The following is a 17,763-nucleotide window of genomic DNA, read 5'->3' as shown; positions in this document are numbered from 1 at the left end:
CACTTCAGTACAGCCGCATTCTCATAAGAAAGCCTTTTTTCATTCAGCTATCCATAGAGCCACCTCCACCCTCCTTTCTAGTAAAAACCTCAGTTCTGAAATGAATCTGATTAAAACTATTGCAGTCAATAATGGCTGTGACCCTTCCATAGTAGATAATATTTTCAGTAGTAAAACCAATAACACAATTACCACCCAAGACATTTCTAACAATGAACATAATGAAAAGATAAAATTTTTCTCTGTATCATTCCTGGGTCCAGTTTCATATAAAATACAACATCTGCTTCAAAATAAGCATAACTGTAGAGTAACCTTCTCCACTAATAATTCTTTAAAAAATAACATCACACATAACTCGAAATCTACGCTTTCCCCTCTGCAAAATTCTGGTGTTTATAAAATTATTTGCTACAATTGTCTCGCCTATTACATAGGGAAAACGGGCGGAGCTATTTCGATAAGATTCAAGGAACACCTTCTAGGCATAAAAGGCACCAATGCTCACAATTCAACTTTCGCTAATCATTTATTAATCACAGGGCATAATCCAAAAGATGTAAAAGACGTCCATATCTTGCACTCAGAGAAAAAAGACTTCAGGCTTAACATCTTAGAAGAGATATAAATTTTTAGACACCTGTCTCTGAAGGACTGTCTCATTCTTAACGACCAGTTGCAATCATGCAACAAAAACTTTTTTCAAGGTATAGAGCCGCCAATTAAAATTATCTGAATGGCTATACTCTCCTCAGTGTAGTCTCCTAAACATCGTTTTCCCTTCCAATTTTATGTTTTCTCTGTATATTGCCTGAACTGTTTTCTTTTCCAAAAGAAGACTGCCATGTTATGTTGTAATTTCATACACTGGTTCTTGTTTGTTACCAATAATGTTTAAAATTGTCTTGCAATGCCTCAGTTGCTCTTAAGTTGTCTGTAATTCGATTACTTCCTGCTAGATGGCGCGAATCTGTTTTCATGTCCACCTCGTGGCTCCCTCAGCGTATTAGCCATTTAGTCTGATGGTTGCTGCTGTGTTATGCCACTCTTGGCCCTAAGCGACCTTTGCGGCTGTCATTGTTTCTATGTAGTATTTTCTCTAGTTAATCATGTTATACTTTTACATTTTAATTTTTATTCCTGAGACATTTATGTTTGATAGACACTTTTGCTCAGACATTTTTAAGCATGATGTGATTACCTGTAAGTACATTCTGTTTGTATGTAATTTATGGAAGTAATCTTATTAAGTGTATTTTATCTAATGCCATGTCATTATATTTTTTAGGTGTTCCATGTAATTTTTATTCTGATGAAGATGGCCCTGGTGCAATCAAAACCATGTTCAATTGGCAAAGATTTTGTGCAGCTGATGTGGCTGTATATACATCCTGTAATTAAATAGTGTACGGTTGCTGGATCACAGCCAATCAAAATGTTCAAAACTTCGCTCATTGTCAAATTTCGTCCGACTGAGGCTGCAGTCGTAATATTTAATTGTAAGTGCAGTGATCGAATATATATGTGGCCAATTTCCTAGGACGATTGTGTCTGGAGGTGCGTGGTGCACGGTGGCGTTGGTAGCCTGTGGCGAGAATGATTCACGAATCGAAAGGCTGGTTGAGGTATGGGAATATAGCTGACTTAACCATCTCGACCTCTATATGGTTGAATAGCGTGAATAGCGAACTAAAACTCAGTGTGTGTTGGGCAGCCTTCGTGATCGCATGTGTTCTCTGTGGAAATCTGAGTAGATTCAATATGGACGTGTTTTTGCGCTGGATCATTATTCCCTCCCATGTAAATTTTCCGGTTGACTGCTTCTGCACATCTCCTGTCTTTATTTAGTTGAGAGAACATAGATTATGGTGTGTGTTGTGTGAATCTATCAGGTGAAAGATGGGTGGAAGATATGTTTGCTGGTTGTCTAGACATGACAAACACCTTAGTTAACTTTGTAAATTATAAGGCTGATTTGGAATCTGTTATATCACCGACATCGGTATTCGCAAATGGAAATATATTTTCTCTATTTTTTTCGAGTTTCCATGCAAACATCTTCACAGATGGGATAAGTCTCTAATCACTTAGTGGTTTACAGCACACTCCACTTCGCTAAAGTTTCGGGTTTCTAGAGAAATAATTTCCAGTTTGTATCTTCGGAATTGTACTGTGTAAGCGGTTGGTAACATACTGCTATGTACTTGATACCAAGAAATATCGCGTAAATGGTATGATATTCTGGTAAACCATGTGTAACCCCAGAGTCTGGAATGGGCATAGAAAGCAAGGAAGCAAGCCGGTCGGGGCTAGAAACACTAGCGCCTATGTGCTGATGGGAATCGACGCAGCCTTTGTACAACAGTTCACAGAGTGACCTCTGTCCGCTGAGGGTGCTCTGGTCATGCATCAGGCGAGTGTGTGTGTGTGTGGGGGGGGGGGGGGGGGAGGAGAGAGGGACAGATGACTTGCGACTGTCGGCTGCGATAGTTTACTGCCCGACCTCATGGGAAATATCTAGTGTTTCAAGGACCACATATGGTCATGTTCTTATGCTGCCTGTCTTTGCAGTATATGTGCAAGTGCCTGATGGTCGATAGCTATATGCAGGATGCAGAAGTGATGATTTTGTTTGGCGCAGGATATGGATACTGTATGTGGTGATATATAGCTGAGTTGGAGATCGGTTTCACACTGAAATATTCAAGCTCTCCTCGACAGTGGCAGAGCAGTGCAACTGAGGAAGTGTCTTCCCATATTTCATGATATGTAGATCACTTTAGCAGGGTTTAACTGTCAGTACAATATGGCGATCTGTACAAAATAGTTTTACTGCTGAAAATCTTGTCTGCAGAAAGAAATGGCGGAAAGTGCTCCCACACCGGTAGCATCAGTAATTTGATGGGTAAATTCAGAAAGAGCCAATCAAAATGCTCTATTCATTCACAAGACATCCTTTGTGCTGGGTCATAGCAGCCTCTACAGAGTGGTTCGAATAAGTTGGGCGCAAGGTATCTATGGAAAGTTCTGAGAGTAACATGATATCTTCTTTGTTCAAGCGTTCAAAGACAAGTTGAGGCAGACCATCCACCTCTGGCAGGATGCTGTCCCTCATCTGCCATTGCGGCATTAGGACATCTCCAGACCAGCAGCTGTAGGACACCGAAAATTACGGCCATTTTTATCTTTTGTAGGACAGTGTTTCGAATTCTGTTTGTGTAATTGTTCTGATTTTCCGTCTGTGCTTAGACAGTGCTCTTTTTCAAACAACAAGAATGCTTTTATAATTAACGTCGTTTTTGCAAGCATGCACAGACATGATGAAGGCTTTTAGCGGTGGGAATGTTTACCGCTTCTGTTGAAAGCAGGATGTTACAATTTACGGGAAGCGTAACACGTGATGGATGAGGTGCCTCGCCGGCCGCGGTGGTCTAGCGGTTCTGGCGCTGCAGTCCGGAACCGCGGGACTGCTGCGGTCGCAGGTTCGAATCCTGCCTCGGGCATGGGTGTGTGTGATGTCCTTAGGTTATTTAGGTTTAAGTAGTTCTAAGTTCTAGGGGACTTATGACCTAAGATGTTGAGTCCCATAGTGCTCAGAGCCATTTGAACCATGAGGTGCCTCGTTAGCATCATCAGGAAGAACGCATTCGGTATTATTCTGCGCTATTTTCGTAAACAGGTCGTGTTAGGACAAAAATTTGCATGCAAACAAGCTGAGACATCACAAAAGCTCCTACAGCAACAAAAGTGATTGTTAACTAGTCTGTGACACTTTACGGTTTCTGGGAAGGTTTGATATGTAATGGTTGGGCTGTCCCATTATGATCACTGGGAAGAATGCAGCCTGTGTTATTTTGGAATATTTTCGTAAACAGTTTCTAAATGCATTGAAAAAGATTTCTATAGTGCATCCAGAGGGGTACTTGGCTGTTATTTACATAGACATGAGACTTCAGTATAACACTGACAACCTGTAAGGTGCGCCTGCTAGGGTGAGTTGCTATGCAAACATCTCACGGCTATTAGTTGTTTGCATGTCTGTACATCAGTGTACTGCATTATTTCGGTGATTTACGAGCATTTTGCAGGACTGTAGGCTCTTTATTGTGACCCCAAGCATTTTAGGGCGACTGTTTTGTATCAGCGTAATAAATAAACTACGTGAAATCCGTCCCTAAATAAATTGTTCCAACTTTCCTTTCTCTCCAGCACCTGGACACAGACTGAGTGCTTTCCCCGCCATTTTTTCGGGAGACCACCATCTCAGATTACGACACGGGAGGGACGACACTGACCTCTGGTGGTGGTACTGTGTATTAGGTCAGTTCGACTCTGGACCTCATGGTGAACACACTGGATGGAGCTATTGCCTATGGCAACTTAGAGAGCCTGTATAGGGAGAGAGTGGCCACCGGACGATACGGCGGCCATTTTTCTGCCAAACTGTGGGCAGCACTTTTGAATGGCCAGTAGTGGAGTAGTGGAGTACACACTCACCAAATCAAAAGCACAAGACAATATGGCGAAATCATTCGTTAAATGCCTTTGTTAATAAGAATAATGTGTTATAATAATTTTCACATAGCCAATTTACGGGTCTGTTTTCAAATTTAACTACGTATATTGCAAGTTGTTTTATATGTAGTAAAAAGCAAAAACGACTTACTTCACATAGATAAGAGTACTAGGTTGGTTTCCACAAGGCTCCAATTTGATTTGTGTCAGCCCTGTTGACTGCAACTGCCGACTGCTTTCGTCTTTCTTCATTGCATGGAAATACTAACATGCGAAATCCACCTTCGCCTCTATTGGAACAACCAAATGCAGCACAACCTGGCATCGTTTACGAATGTCTGCAGAACGAATTACAGATGTCAAAAATAATACTGTACAATTACTAACGTGTTTACTTCAAACATGTAGGCCTACCGACTTCATCACAAAACGCTTCATTATTTCAACTCGTATTTAAGATCGCAAACGCTAATTACGTACTAAAAACGATATACAACTAAATCGAACATGCATGCACAACGCATAACAAGTCTCTTAATAATTCAAATACCTTTTAATCGTTTCCAAAAATCCTCTGAACTTCAATTCAACTCAAAAGCACGGCGAACATAGGAAGCACGGCAGACGTTTGGCACCATTTTTCTGCCAAAGCTAATCAACCAATCACAGGCAACTTCACCTATGGCCACTCTCTCTGTATACAGGCTCTCTATGACAACTCAAATTGTTTAAATAAACAATGAATGCGAAATGAAGACTTATGTCCGTACTATCCAGCAGCCCAGCACAGGTTGAGTCCTTTTCCCGCTAATTCCAAGGAGAGGTGGTGGTTGGATGACTTAGGTTAGTGGAAGTAGCCCAAGTGACCTTTTCTCCTACCATTTTTTCCCACCATTTTCTTGAGGAGAGGTGGGGAGGGGGTTAGGTTAGTGGAGGAAGCCCAATTGACCTATTTTCCCGCCCAAATTTGAATTTCCTGTCCTGACATCATTCCGATGTTGCCACATCTATCGCCGCCATCTTAGATCCGCCAGAATGCAGAGTGGGGTGTCGCTCTCTTTGCCCTACTACTATCAGAATGGTCTCTATCCAGCTTGTGCATCTGTCCACAACAATCAACAAATACTTAATATCCATCAGAAACAGAGTGGACCCACTAACAGTAAGTCCTGGTGAACATGAGCAGATCCTACTGGTGATCCTGTGGAATTTCCAAGTTCCACATGGACATGTCGACCTGTCTTGCAGCACTGGCATTGTAGGCATGTGCGAATCCATTCCCTGGTGTTCTTTTCAATTGATGTCAACTCTAAATGTGCTATAAGTAACTTGATCTTGCCATTTACCCCTGGGTGTGCCCGGCCATGAACACTTTCAAATGCTACCTTGCGAAATTGTATGGGTGCAGCTTCTGCTGTGATATATCATACTATAAGTTAACTCTTCTTCCTGGCACTGGTACCGGCTGAAACTATAATAATAGATTTATTGGAGACAAACTGGGCATTTAGTGCGTGAAGTACAGGAATTATTCTCTATTCACTATTATTATTCTACGTCACTACAGAATTTCACCAGCGATTCTGTTCTCATCCTACAGATTAACACATGATATCTCTCATACTGGTCTCAGCTTAACTATAACCCTTTCATGAGGTCTGTCTACAATTTCTGTAGCTCCAGATCCGCTTCCTGTGATGCGGAAAGTTCTTCATAGTTCAGAGTGCTGGCTATGCTATAAACACGAGAAAAATAATCTGCAACCAAATTCTCTCCGCCTCTGATGTGCCTTATATCTGAGGTGAATTGACTGACGCTCTACGAGCCAAAACTGTCTTGGCAAGTACTCATTGCTGATGTTGCTGAGAGCTGGGACCACAGGTTTATGGTTCCTGAAAATTGTTACTGGCCCGGCTGTAATATAAGGATGGAAATATCTGACACTACCACTTTCGGTCAACAACTCCCTGTCTTATGCACTACATGTTGTCTGTCGGAATTGCAACTTCTTTGAGAGGAAACTAAGAGGCTGCCAAAGTTCATCTACCTGTTCTTGCAAGGCTGCTCGAAATCGGACTTGGGTGGCGTCTTCTGTAATATTCAACAGTGCTGCAGGTATAGAAGGATGTGCAAATAACACTGCTGCCTCTAAACTTCTTTGCAAGTCACTAAAAGTTCTCTCATTTCTGGTGTCCACTGCAGCTTTCACTTTCCTTTGGCGTTCTTGCCAGCCAGTGCATTCGTAAGTGGTACCTGTGATGAGGCGGTAATTAACAAATGAGGATAGTAAAAGTTTATCATATCGAGGAAAGGTCTAAGTTGTTTTCAGCCTGTAGGTTTGGGTAGGTTTCCACAGTGTGTCGGTCTTTTCTCGTGATGACTATACTGCCGAGAAGAGTTACTTGACTTTTGCGCATGGTGCACTTGTGTTCGTTTAAAGGTACCCATAGGTATCGAGCCTCTGTCATACCTCCTGAATCCGTTTATGATGTGATTGCGCATCCTCTGAGAATATCAAAATGTGATCCAAGTATGCATAACAGAAACCCTGGAGCGCGTCAGCGTCGAATCTTTGCCAGGATTGGGCCACTTTTTGAGTCCCAATGGCATAAGCAGAAATTCGAAGAGCGCAAAGGGTGTGATCACCGCCTTGTTTCCCACTTCAGCTGGAACCACCGGAATCAGGTTGTATGCCTTACGACACTCCAGTACAGAGAACATTTTCGCACCAGCTAGAGCGTAGGTAATAAACTCTTGAATGTTCCGTATGTGGTACTTATCCGGTATCGGTCTTGTGTTCCGTCGGCGGCAGTCGCCATGTGCCATCTATCTTGCATACTAGATGGAGAGCGGATGCGAAAGGCTGTCTGATTTTCTACTTACTCCAGCCCAGAGCATCTCGTCTCCGTTAATGGCTTTGGAGCTAATCTGCGGACACGTCTTGATGCTGGCGGTCCTCGTGTGGTGTGTTATAATGCACTGTATTGTGCTTCACGGCTAGAGCCTGGATGGCTCCTTGCCGCGGAGACTGTATACCTGAGCTACTGACTACTCCTATTATAACCTCCGCTCCACTGCGCTGAAAACCTTTTACCATGTCCCTACGTGCTCTGGCAGCAAGGCAGAATTTGTCAAGCCCACGGTGAGGGCGAAATGAGACAAAAAATCTGCACCTAAGATAGGCTGTAAGAGATCTCCCACTAGAAATTTTCACTAGTAACGGGTAGATATCCCGATATCGACCGTGAGTTCATAACACCCGCACGTGTTTATGCTCGAGTTGTTGACTGGTGGCAGTTGCAAAGGCTCGCCTGTGTCCTTCGTACACAAAGTCGAGGCCGGTAGGGTACTCACTTCTGAACCTTTGTCTGTCAAGAAGTTAAGGCCTGAGAGTCTATCAACCAATTGCAATCTGTGCGATGTTAGCTTATTCTTCCAGGATGTCACAGAATGGTAAAAGAATAGTATAAAGCTTGTTTCCATGGGCTTTACCTTGAATGTGCGTGTTAATGACTACGACTATCGCCTAGTTCTTCATTCTTTAACGGAGCCGTTTGTTGAGTGACGGATCCCATGGCGCCCATAGCGGGCTGATCTCATTATGTGAAAATCCAGGAGGTCTTCGTACATCTCGCAGCTCGTGGGCCAAACAGCCTATGGTACCTGCAAAAATCTTTGGTGGTAACCTGATCCTGTTTGGAATGTGATTGCATCTCGTTACTGGTGGAAGTTCGCTGTTCCAAGCTATGTAGCCGAGTAGCCATATTTTCCATCCTGGCTTGTAGTTGTCTGATCCCCTCGGTGATGCATGGTTTTTGCCTGTAACTCGTGGCTGCACAGCTAAACTTCCATTCTTCTAATCTCTCTGATGAGTCACCGTCAGCTTCTGCTACAGAAGTGACCAGTGATGTTGCTACGGACGTTACGACCGTCAACTGCAGGGTAGCAAAAGCTCTGTCTGCTATTTGCAGTAGCTTGCAAGCGACTGTCCTCCGTACGCGATCAATGTCGGCTGACTTGATGAGGAAGCCGTTGTCGCCAGACGTGTAGTAATAATTAATCGGATATAGTGGTTGCGTCGACTACAGCGCGTAAATATCTCAAAAGTTCAGATGAACATCTTTCTTCTGGTATTTCACCTCAGAAAGTCGTGGCTCACTTAAGCAGCGAGTGATTAACGCGTTTTAAGTGTGATGTATGCTTGTCGGAGCAGCGGATGTTGGATCACATTGGAGACTATCAAAAAATGTTCAAATGTGTGTGACGTCTTATGGGACTTAACTGCTAGGGTCATCAGTCCCTAAGCTTACACACTACTTAACCTAAATTATCCTAAGAACAAACACACACACACCCATGCCCGAGGGAGGACTCGAACCTCCGCCGGGATCAGCCGCACAGTCCATGACTGCAGCGCCCAAGACCGCTCGGCTAATCCCGCGCGTCTGGAGACTATCGCTGTTGCCCTATGATCCAGGTTGCTCATTGCGAGAGTGAATTTTTCGCGGGCTTCGGTTATGTGTTGTTGTTCGAAGATGTACTGTAGTATCGCAAACCATATGTCTGGTTGCGTAGATGTGAATGGAGGGGCTCTTAGCTGCAGCCGTGGCGTGGTTGATACTAACGTTTTCGTACGCGTAAAATCTTCAGCGTGGTTCCTAGTATCGGAAGCTGTAAATTGATGGAATCCGTTCTGCTATCATCCTTCGGCGTTGCAAGCTCCAAAACCTCAGTCTCTTGCTTTAGCCATCGTATCTCTTCGTTTGTGGTTTGTAGAAGTTTGTTAGCTTCTTCCATATTTAGCGTATCTGTTGCATAATATTATCGTTACGAGAGTTGTTCTTGTTTTTCCTGGGTCACCAATAACGTAGGCAACAAATTAAACCCACGTATGAAGTTACGTAGGATACTTTATTTTTCCTACCCACAACAGAATGTACAGTAGAATGTGAGGCAAAGACTAAAAACGTAACTTTTTAACGTCCACTGCAATTTCAAGTATAAACATAGCGCACATCACTGGTTACTTACGAAAATATATGCGTTTATCATTGGCAGTTGCTGTACACACAGAGACTGTTCATCATAGAATACATAGGGTGAGCCACATGAGACGTAACTCCCCTTGTATTTCGGGAACGGTTATGCGTATCGAAACGCGGTTTTTTGCGAACGTTAGAGCCTTCGAGGGGTACAAGTGTTTTAGTCTGGTTGTGTCTTCAGCGCTGGTATCGACTGAGACTTTAAAGTAAGTACGGTTTTTTTATGGAACCGTACACTTTTTATAACTGCATTCGATAGCTTTTGAGAAGACAGTTACGTGATACAGCATTTATTAATGTTGACGTTTAAACCTGTTGAAAAGAAATTCGAGAAATGTCCCAGAATGTGATAGCACGTTGACCGGAAGCGGCGTTTGCGCCTGCAAACACTGTCAAGCAAGCTTCTCGGACCAGGCTGCTTAGTCGTATACCACAAAGTAGGCCTGCGTTACGAGAATAAGCTCTTTTTTCCCTGAACCATCTTACGACCTGCGTAGATGCAGGTTCACTTAAGAGCGTCGTACATGAAAATACGACATAGTTTAGAATCTAGCGTATCACAAAGGGCTCAGGAAAACTATTTCACATTTGCGTATCCTCCCAGATATCTAAATGTCAGAAGGAAGATTTGACCTATATTTTCCTGTACGTGGCTGTGTACCTTCTAGAGGTAAAATACATTTTGTCGGGCAACTGTTTCTATCTATACTGCTCTAAATTATGTCACATGGGGTACATTCAGTACACGCTATCGACTTATTCGACATTGCAGTGCAATTTCGTACGCACGTAAATGAAATAAGGAATTTACTAACAATAATTTGGTAACCACCCAAATCACATAACATAAATTTTGTCTTCCAAAAAATAACTTTATCCTTTATTTAAGCAAGTGTTCAATCAGTTGACCTTGGACTGAAAGATACATTTTCCATCGCCGTTCGAAAGAACGATAAACAGATGTATTTACAGTGATTGATTGGTAGAGTATCCACTGATGACTCGACGACACATATCGTCTGCCGTAGTTGGGGCTTCGTCATAGAATGGATCTTTGAGCGCTCCCCAAAGAAAGAAGTCAAGAGGAGTCGAATCGGCGGTGCTCACAGGCCATTCGACAACAGAATTTCGTCCTACCCAACGTCCAGGGAAGTTTTCATTCAATATTTGCGTTGCAACACGGGACGAGCGAGCTGGAAAACTTTTCCATTCTACCTCTTCTAGAAGAACCAGCGGAATGTTCGTGAATACGAATGTCCATTTAGAACGCCAGAGATGAAGTAAGGTCCCACAATGTAATTTCCTGTGATGCTGCACCATAGGTTTACGCTCCACGGCCGTTGATGTTGCATTTGACGAAAACAGTGTGCAAGTTATGCAAATTTACATTACTGTGATTAGTAAACGTTTCTTCATCAGTAAAGCGCACACGTTCGAAAAATGTAGGGTAGTCTCTGAGTTGCTGAAAGGCAAACCGAAAAAATTCCGTACGACTTTCGAAATCAAGATCGTAGAGTGCCTGAAGCAGACAAATGATAGGGATTGAAATTCTGTCGATGCGGGATGCGAATGACATTCCTCTAGTTGATTCCACACTCCTTGGCAATATGTCTCGTCCCACTGTGCGGTTCATTATCGTCGTAGCCAGACAACTTCTTCGTATTCCTTGTCAGTTGCAGTCTTCTTTTTCAGCACTAGCGTCTTAATTTGTGCAATTGCTTGGCGCGTCGGACGTTGACGATCCGGATACATAGCCCTATACCGATGTATTGTTTTTATAGCATTTCTTTTACATTGGCCTTGCGGTCTGGGGCGCCTTGACACGGTTAGCGCGGCTCCCACCGTAGGAGGTTCGAGTCCTCCATCGGGCATGGGTGTGTGTGTTGACCTAAGCATAAGTTAAATTTAGATTAAGTAGTGTGTAAGCGTAGGGACCGATGACCTCAGCAGTTTGGTCCCATAGGAACTTACCACAAATTTCCAATTTTTACATTCACCATACAAAAGTTGTATATCCAACTTCTCCTCATTGGTGTACGTGTCTGCACACAACGAATGTTGAAGCAGGAATAAGCGGCCTGCAGAGCAGTCAAGTAGACAGCCTAATGTGCTGACATTCTGACAGCATAGCACGAGAGCTCTGCTTGGCGGTGTTTGCACATCTAATGCCGATTCCGGCAATCGTACTCTCACATTCTAGGAGATTTCTCGCATTTTTTAGAACAGGTTTCAATGTCATCTTTAATAAACGCTAAATCACTGTAATTGTCTTCTCAAGAGCTTACGAATGCAGTTATAAAAAGTAAACGATTCCATTCAGGAAACGTACTTGCTTCAATATCTCCGTTGACATCAGCTCTAAAAAAAAAACATTAACCAAATACGTGCCCCTCGACGCTGTAACGTTTGTCGAAAACCGCGTTTTGATATGTGCAACCGTTCACTAAACGAGACTTCCCCATTATGATGCTATTTCTACTTTGTATTATCTCTGTTAGCAGAAAAAGAAATATATTGTCATTGACAATACTAGCGAAATTTTCTAAGAATTATTTGTTTTGAGATTGATCTGTTCATTTAAAATAATATCAGCATGTTTCATTATACAAGTGAAAATTTCTATTTCTTGCAAAATATTTAGTAAGTTGCCTTTTCAGCGTGGTTTTATTCTTCTAAAAGTGTACTAAATGAGGGTAGGATTGTGCCTGTTAGGTTCAGATGTTCTTTAAATTTTGTTTTGAGAACTGGTCCAGTTTGTCCTATGTAATTATTTTCCGTTATCGCATTTTAAGTTATAAACGCCTGAAAGTACAAAATTACATGATCGTTTTATGTTACAAATATGTTATCGCAATGTGTTCTGAAGCCTACTTTCAGGTCGGTTTCGGAGTGCAAGTCTGATTTTACCTGAATTTTTTTCCTAATATGGCATGACTGTGAACTGTGTAGGTTATGTTTGCTATAATTTGTCCTACTTAAGATAATGCTATCAACTTTGTTTTCATTTATGTCTAGTTTCCTGGTATAAATTTTGTCAATTGTCGTAGGGCTGCAACCATAATTTTTTGGTACTCTTCTTAGTGTCAGTAAGTCAGATATTATGTTTTCTAGTTCTTTTGTACGCTTCACGTCACTGGGTCCACAGGCTATATTGCTTGTGCTATGCGTAGCTTAGAGCTGCCATCCGTCCCGTTATATCGGGACCGTCATCATTGTAGACCTTCTTGTCCCGACAAGACCCAATTTTGTGCTGATTTTGCGAAATAGTATTACGTGCTTGGCTCAAGTAATGAAGTAACGCCGTCTGTTAGCGTGACACGTACATGCAGCCACAGATAGTTTTATTTATGTCAACAAGTTTATGTTGACAAGTTCGTCTCACAGATGGCGTCGCATTTTGCGTATCCTGCATTGACGATGAAAGCACCTTCTAGATATAGCGCGATCATTCGAGAAAATACCACACTTCTTCAGTAGCACGGGGCTGGGACTATTTAAGCAGCGCCACGCGGAAAAATCGGGCAGTTCCCATTTGAATAGAGATCTGATAGGACGATTCTTTCCAAACGCAATAGATTCGCGGTAGCATCGACATCAAATCCTATTTCTGCATTCATGATTAGAAAAGATACCGAGGAGGAATTGCTCGTTGCTGCTGCGGAACCAACAAGTCCTTATAAAGCTCTTAAGCATCATCAGTTCTTCTGTTCTGTTGACCGTAGCGTAAAACTTAATGCTGCAATGTAACCTGACTCCAATCGCTGCAAAGCAGCCTGCTGCCAGGACCAAGGACAGTGATTGTTAAAAATATTCTCGCACCACATTCCTTGTCCGAATGCGTAAAACAATTGCAGGAAGTTTCATTTTATAGTATAGGCACCGACGCATCGAAATACACAGCTGAAAACCAAAGCTGTTGAAGTTTGATTTGCTGAATAACGAAACATCAGAGACAATTGCAAACTTCTGTCTAGACAGTTTAAGACAACTGCAGATTCAATTAGATAAAATAATCGCTTTTTGTGGAGACAATACCAATACCATCTTCGGAGGGCTTCATTGACGCTGCCAGCAGAATGTGTTTCACCAAACTAAAGAACTAGAAATATTGTAGAAGGAATTGGACACCTTGCCCATATTCTCCACAATACTACATCAAGCGCTGCTGGAGTCTTAACTGTTGGCAGCGAAATAATCGTCTTGAAAATATTTCATTATTTCTCAGTATACACAGCAAAGGCAGAGAAGGTGAAGTGTTCTGCTTATACGTTGATGTCAATCATCAGACTCTTCTATCTCACTCAAAAACTAGATAATTGTCGATAATGCCCGCAGTTGAGAGAATTCTTAAGCTTTGGAGTCCATTACAACAATTTTCTGACGCTGAGGACAGACCACCTACAATAATTTCAGATTTTTTTTTCAGTTGTCTGATCAGTGAAATTTACTTATGTAAGTGAAGCCAAACTTGACTCTGTTTGAAAAAAAATTATAAAGAGGGTGGAGAAGAATAAAGTCTCGATAGTAGTGGGGCAACAGGGGTATAAGCGCGTTTTGTTTTAGTGTGCGTTGCCTTCATCAGGGGCCAGTATACACTCGGCGGCAAACCTATTGTTCTCTTTTGATTGATTAAGGACATACACTAAGTGATCAAATGTATCCTGACATACGTTTTTCATATTAGGTGCATTGTGCTGCCACCTACTGGTAGGTACTCCATATAAGCGACCTCAGTAGTCATTAGACATCGTGAGAGAGCAGAATGGGGCACTCTGCAGAACACATGGACTTTGAATGTGGTCACGTGACTGAGTGTCACTCGTGTCATACGTCTGTATGCAAGATTTCCACACTCCTAAACATCCCTAGGTCCACTGTCGTGGATGTGATAGTGAAGTGGAAACGTGAAGGGACACATACAGCACAAAAGCGCACAGGCCGACCTCATCTGTTGACTGACAGAGACCACTGACAATTGAAGAGGGTTGGGTAATACGTAATAGGCAGATATCTATCCAGACCATCAACATCACACAGGAATTCCAAAGTGCATCAAGATCCACTGCAAGTACTATTACAGTTAGGTGGGAGGTGAGAAAACTTGGTTGAGCAGCTGCTGATGAGCCACACTTCACGCCGGTAAATGCCAAATGACGCCTCACTTGGTGTAGGAAGAGTAAAAATTGGACGACTGAACAGTGGAAAAACGTTGTGTGGAGTGACAAATCACGGTACACAATGTGGCGATCCGCTGGCAGGGTGTGGGTGTGGCGAATGCCCAGTGAACATCATCTGCCAGCGTGTGTAGTGCCAATAGTAAAATTCGGAGGTGGTCGTGTTATGGTGTGGTCGTGTTTTTCATGGAGTGGGCTTGCACCCCTTGCCGGCCGCTGGTGGCCGAGCGGTTCTGGCGCTACAGTCTGGAACCGCGCGACCGCTACGGTCGCAGGTTCGAATCCTGCCTCGGGCATGGATGTGTGTGATGTCCTTAGGTTAGTTAGGTTTATGTAGTTCTAAGTTCTAGTGGACTGATGACCTCAGATGTTGAGTCCCATAGTGCTCAGAGCCATTTGAACCATTTGCTTGCACCCCTTGTTGTTTCGCGTGGCACTGTCACAGCACAGGCCTACATTGATGTTTCCCACTGTTGATGACCAATTCGGGGATGGTTATTGCATCTTTCAACGCGACTGAGCACCTGTTCATAATGCACGGCTTGTGTCGGAGTGGTTACGCGAGAATAACATCCCTGTAATGGACTGGCCTGCACAGAGTCCTGACCTGATTCCTATAGAACACCTTTGAGATGTTTTGGAATGCCGACTTCATGCCAGGCCTCACCGACCGACACTGATACCTCTCCTCAGTGCAGCACTCCGTGAAGAATGGGCTGTCATTCCCCAAGAAACCTTCCAGCACCTGATTGAGCGTATTTCTGCGAGAGTGGAAACTGTCATCAAGTCTAATGGTGGGCCAACACCATATTGAATTCAAGCATTACCGATGGAGGGTGCCACAAACTTGTAAGTCATTTTCATCCAGCTGTCCAGATACTTTTGATCACATAGTGTAGCATGCAACTGAGCTGAAATTTGAAATTTTCACCTACCTCCAGTGTGATAGACTTATTACCGAATGACGTCACTGTGCTGGTATCCATTGATAGGGGGCAAGAGGGAAACATCAGTTGGATTTAGAAACGGCGTCGTTGCAGGATTGAATCGCGTCAAATATTCCAATCCTAATATCCACCAATAGGAAGCAGGAAAAATTGTCCCACACAATTGATTTATTGTTCAGCTAAGAGGATTATGATCCCTGGGGATAATCTGTCCTTCTGACAAATCCTATCTCCACCCCTCCTCCTCCTTCTCCTCCTCCTCCTCCTTCTCCTCTTTCTCCTCCCAACCCCTCTGGAGACCTCCAACCCTCCCCCTTAGGCCCCTACCACTCTATCAGTTTGATTGGCTATTTAATTAAACTGAAATGAATGAAATGATCGTATGGCATTGTTGGCCGGGAGGCCCCATGCGGGGAAGTTCGGCCGCCGTATTGCAAGTTCTTTTTAGTTGACGCCACTTCGGCGACTTGCGAGTCAATGATGATGAAATGATGATGAACACACAACACCCAGTCATCACGAGGCAGAGAAAAATCCCTGACCCCGCCGGGAATCGAACCCGGGACCCCGTGCGCGGGAAGCGAGAACGCTACCGCAAGACCACGAGCTGCGGACTAATTAAACTGATCAATTAATTACATAGCAGAGGGTGTATTGCTTATTTATAAAAAGTTCTATTTGCAGCAGTTGGATCTCTCTTGCTCATCATTCTCTGCTGTTTGGGAAGATGCACGTCTTGTAAAATACATCGAAAAGAAGTAATTAAATCGATCGCTTTTTTATTACGATCGCACAAGGAATACCATCATCACATGTAATTACTCTGTTAAAAATCTTTAAAAAATGTGTGTGAAATCTTATGGGACTTGACTGCTAAGGTCATCAGTCCCTAAGCTTACACACTACTTAACCTAAATTATCCTAAGGACAAACACACACACCCATGCCCGAGGGAGGACTCGAACCTCCGCTGGAACCATAAAAATCTTTACATCGTGAATCTGGCCTCCCATGTCTACTGATCTGCACAGAGCACTGGTTTGCACCACCACACGAGCAGTCTGCTCGGGACTCACAGGGCGGCGACGCAGCCATCAGCGGCCGCACCACACGCCAGTGACCAAGAGATGTCCACTCGGGCCCTGCAACTGACAGACCGGATGTTGCGCTAATCCCTGAACGAAAGCTTCAGGTGGCGGCAACCATCTGATATTTGATACCCAAGATATTCGTGGTGAAACACTTGCTCTCTCTCTCTCTCTCTCTCTCTCTCTCTCTCTCGTCTTGTAGCGAGCCACTGCAGGTCAGATCGAACCGCAAACAAAGCAGCGTTTACCTGGTAAACCGTCGGCTATAGGCTACGAATGTCTTGGAAACATTCCCTCACTCCATCAGATTGAATGACTAATTAATTAAATCGATACCCTTTGTGTGGGACAATTTTTCGTTGTTTCCTACTGGTGGTTACTAGGACTGGAATATTTGGTGCGATTCAATCCTGCAATGATGCGGTTTCCAAACCCAACTGATTTTTTCCCCCTTGCCTTCTATCAAAGGATACCAGCTCAGTTAGGTCATTCGGTAGTAAGTCCAATTCACTGGAGGTAGGCGAAAATTCCAAATTTCAGCTCAGTTGCATGCTATGACCTTAAACAATTTGCAGCAGGGGCTGGACAGATGCGTTCTCGCAATACAACTATGGGAAACAATAAATTGGTCAGTCGAGAATTTGACGTATTTGGCTTTTAAAAGCACTATAGGATTCCCAAATTGGCTTTGCACCACATTCGGTGCCGGCCGCGGTGGTCTAACGGTTCTAGGCGCTCAGTCCGGAACCGCGCGACTGCTACGGTCACAGGTTCGAATCCTGCCTCGGGCATGGATGTGTGTGATGTCCTTAGGTTAGTTAGGTTTAAGTAGTTCTAAGTTCTAGGGGACTGATGACCACAGATGTTAAGGCCCATAGTGCTCAGAGCCGTTTGAACCAACCACATTCGGTAAGAGAAGGAAGGGCCTAAAACGTGAAGGAATAGTATCAACAACAACAAATAGCTCTGCAAGACAGAGTCCACTGCAATGTATTGG

Source organism: Schistocerca nitens, chromosome 2, assembly GCF_023898315.1.
Source record: "Schistocerca nitens isolate TAMUIC-IGC-003100 chromosome 2, iqSchNite1.1, whole genome shotgun sequence".
NCBI lineage: Eukaryota > Metazoa > Arthropoda > Insecta > Orthoptera > Acrididae > Schistocerca > Schistocerca nitens.
This window is presented reverse-complemented; position numbering follows the sequence as displayed.